This window comes from Gracilinanus agilis, chromosome 5, assembly GCF_016433145.1.
Source record: "Gracilinanus agilis isolate LMUSP501 chromosome 5, AgileGrace, whole genome shotgun sequence".
Lineage (NCBI taxonomy): Eukaryota > Metazoa > Chordata > Mammalia > Didelphimorphia > Didelphidae > Gracilinanus > Gracilinanus agilis.
Window position 1 is genome coordinate 29,884,134 of NC_058134.1, and position 3,542 is coordinate 29,887,675.

At 35.9% G+C, this 3,542-nt stretch overlaps 1 pseudogene; it reads right to left on the reverse strand.

The window, feature by feature from the left end:
* Positions 1-3,027: 3,027 nt before the first annotated feature.
* On the reverse strand, positions 3,028-3,175 carry LOC123250831 (annotated as a pseudogene).
* Positions 3,176-3,542: the final 367 nt, after the last annotated feature.

Consider the following 3,542-nt stretch of genomic DNA (forward strand, 5'->3'; position numbering starts at 1 on the left):
AGGGATTTCTGGAATGCTTATTGATTGATTAGCACAATAGTATTTCTTCTCAAATATATTTCTTGTTTTTAAAATTTCCTATGGCAACTGAAGCAGGCTATTTCATTAGGCGTGTCTACTCTAGTTGGGGAAAGTCATTTTTTTTAAACCCTTAACTTCTGCGTATTGGCTCATAGGTGGAAGAGTGGTAAGGATGGGCAATGGGGGGGTCAAGTGACTTGCCCAGGGTCACACAGCTGGGAAGTGTCTGAGGCCAGATTTGAACCTAGGACTTCCTGTCTCTAGGTCTGACTCTCAATCCACTGAGTTACCCAGCTGCCCCAGGGAAAGCCATTTTTAATCACTTTAGAAACTTTATCCAGAATCAAAAGCCCTTTAGTTCTACCTCTATATTTCAATCAGGATGTGTGATGTTTATCAGTATGACAGGAATCCTGCCTTTTGTGTGAGGCTAGGCAAGCTAGAAACACCATTAAGTCCTAAAGGCATTATTTTCCATTTAAATTTGAGATTTAGCTTACCTACCAAATGATTTCCTTTGAACTGGAGGTCTGGAAGCCATCATTAATTTGCGCAGTAATTTTGCCAAGCCCCCACCTTTTTTTAAAGCTAGAACTATCATTTCATTGGTGTAGGAAAAGAAAAGGCTCTCTTCCAAAGCAGTTCAACAGTTACTCTGAAACTTAAGAATCTTCATGAATTAGTTTCCTGAGGAACTAAGAGCTTAAGTCACCAGATGACCCATGGCCAATCTGTGTCAATGGTGGAATCCAGATTTCCCAATTTCTCTCTTTTTTAAAGAACCCTTCCATCTCAGAAACAATACGAGGTATTGTTCCAAGGCAGAAAAGCAGTAAGGGCTAGGCAACAGGGGCTAAGTAGCTTGTTAGGTGTCACACAGCTAGGAAGTGTTTGGTGCCAAAATTTGAATGCAGGACCTCCTTTCTCTAGGCCTGGCACTCAATCCACTGAGCCACCTAGCTGCCTCCAAGTTCTCCCTATCTTTGGAGCCTGGCTCTGTATCCAGGACACTCTATTACCTTTCAAAAGAAAATTCAGTTTGTTGGGGACTTTTTATTTTATTTGTTGTTGTTGTTGTCAAGAAAATAAATCTTGATGTTTAGTCTCTCAAAATCATATTTGAAGGGAAAATTAGGCACCTTGTTCTAATCCTGGAATTGGTCGGTCATGATGTGATCCTTTTGTTGTTACAAAGAAGGATTCTACAATAGTGGGACATAAAAGCATTGCAATAAATGCCAATACAATTTCAAATACAATGAAATAGCCCTCATCCCAGTTCCCACAGTTTACCTCAGAGAAAATAAGTGGGAAAATAAATATCATAAATGGGAAGCTATTTTGCACACTTTAAAATAAAGGCATTGGATGAAAATATAATTGTTATTTGAGTAAAATTCTTGATCACTCAGTAAGCAAATAGGTACGGAGGTTCTGCTATGTGAAAGGTGCCACTCCAGGTCCTGGCATACAAAGATAGATGAGAGGCTGCTCATGCCTTCAAGAGTTAGGAGACAAGCAATTAGAATACAAAGCAAAGCGACACACACAAGGGCAATGGGATACACAAGTATCCCTCTCACATTGTGACTTTCCCCATCTTGGTTTCGATATATCAAGGGATGGCATAAGATATTAAATGGAAATTTGGGGGAGTTTTGCAGAAGCTGCAGACAACACAGGAAGGACACCAGACAAAGTAGAAAACATTTAGAAACTCAGAAATGCATAAAATATATGAATAGTATTTTGTATCAATATTTTAGCAATATTTTAACATCCTATACCATAAATATATATATATATAATTTCTTTTTTAAAGTTAAAATTTATGAAAAAGAATGAGAAAGTCAGCAGATGATACACTGAGATATCTTAACATTGACCTAAACCTAGCCCATGACTAAATATTTAAGTCAAATTTTATAATTAGGTATTGTAAACATCCCATAAAAGAAAAAGAGAAAAAAATTCAGACCTTCTCTGGTGTGAAGGGAAGACCAAAATTTTTATGCAGATTTCCCCTGTGATGTGGAAAGGATGCCTATAGTAGAAACCCACATGGCTCTGAAACCAGAGAACTGAGGCTCAAATCTCACCTCTGACATGTAGAATATATGTGACTTTAAATCATCAAATCATCCTAAGTTTCAATTTCTTCATCCATGAAAAAAGGGCTTGGGTTTGACTACCTGTGAGGTCCCTTTGAGCGCTAAAGCCATGATCCTATGAAAAATCAAACTAGGGATTGCTATGGATGATAATTGTTTTGAAGAAATGGGAGAGAATCAATTGGTCCAGGTTAATTAGGAATAGTTTCTTGAAAGAACAGGTCTTTGGATGAAACCCGGAAGAGAAGAGTCTTCTATCCAGCACAAAGAATGCCCCTTAGCACTGACTGGTAGCTCTGATAGCATTTATATATCATATTGTATCTTAAGATTCATGATCTAAGGTTTGGAGAAGAAAATGATTAAATTCATTAAGTTTAAAAAATAAACAGAAATTAATCTGGAAGAACAAAAGATCAAGAATTTCAAGGAAATTCATGGAAAAAAATGAGAAGGATGGTGGCCTAGCAGTACCGGATCTAAAAATGTACTATGAAACAGTAATCATCAAAAATAATCTGGCACAAGCTAGGAAATAGGTAGGTGAATCAATGGAATAGATTAGAGGCAAAAGATGCTAGTAATTTTGTATTTGACAGATCCAAAGATCCCAGTTTATGAAATAAGAAATTTCACTATTTGACAAAAATTTCTGGGAAAATTGGAAAACAGTATGGTAGAAACTAGGTCTAAACCAATATCTCACACTTTATACATGCACCAAGATAATGTCAAATGGATATAAGATTTAGATATAAAGGGAGAGACCATAAGTAAATTAGGGGAGCATAGAATAGTTTACCTATAAGATCTATGGAGAAGGGAAGGATTTATGACCAAATAAGAGATAGAAAATGAGGTATAAAATGAATAAGTTTGACTAGATTAAATTTAAAAAGGATTCTAAAAACAAAGCCAATGTAACCAAGATTATATGGGAAACAACAAATTGGGAAAAATTTTTATAACCAATTTCTCTGAGAGAGGTCTCATTTCTCAAATATACACTACACTTGATCTTAGCCAAAAGGCCAAGAAGTGATTCTCTCAAATATATAGAGAACTAAATCAAATATATAAGAGTACAAGCCATTCCCCAATTGACAAATGGTCAAAGGATATGAACAAGCCGTTTTCAGTTGGAGAAATCAAAGCAATCAATAATCATATGAAAAAAATTTCCAAATCACTCTTTATTAGAAAAATGCAAATTAAAAAAAAAAAACTCTGAAGTACCACCTCACACCTATCACATTGATCAATATGGCAGTAAAAGAATGTGAGAAATGTTGCAGAGGATGTGCCAAAATTTGGACACTAATACATTGTTGGTAAAGTTGTAAACTGATTCAATCAATCTGGAAGGCATTTTGGAACTCACCCAAAGAGCTATTAAATGAAGCATACTTT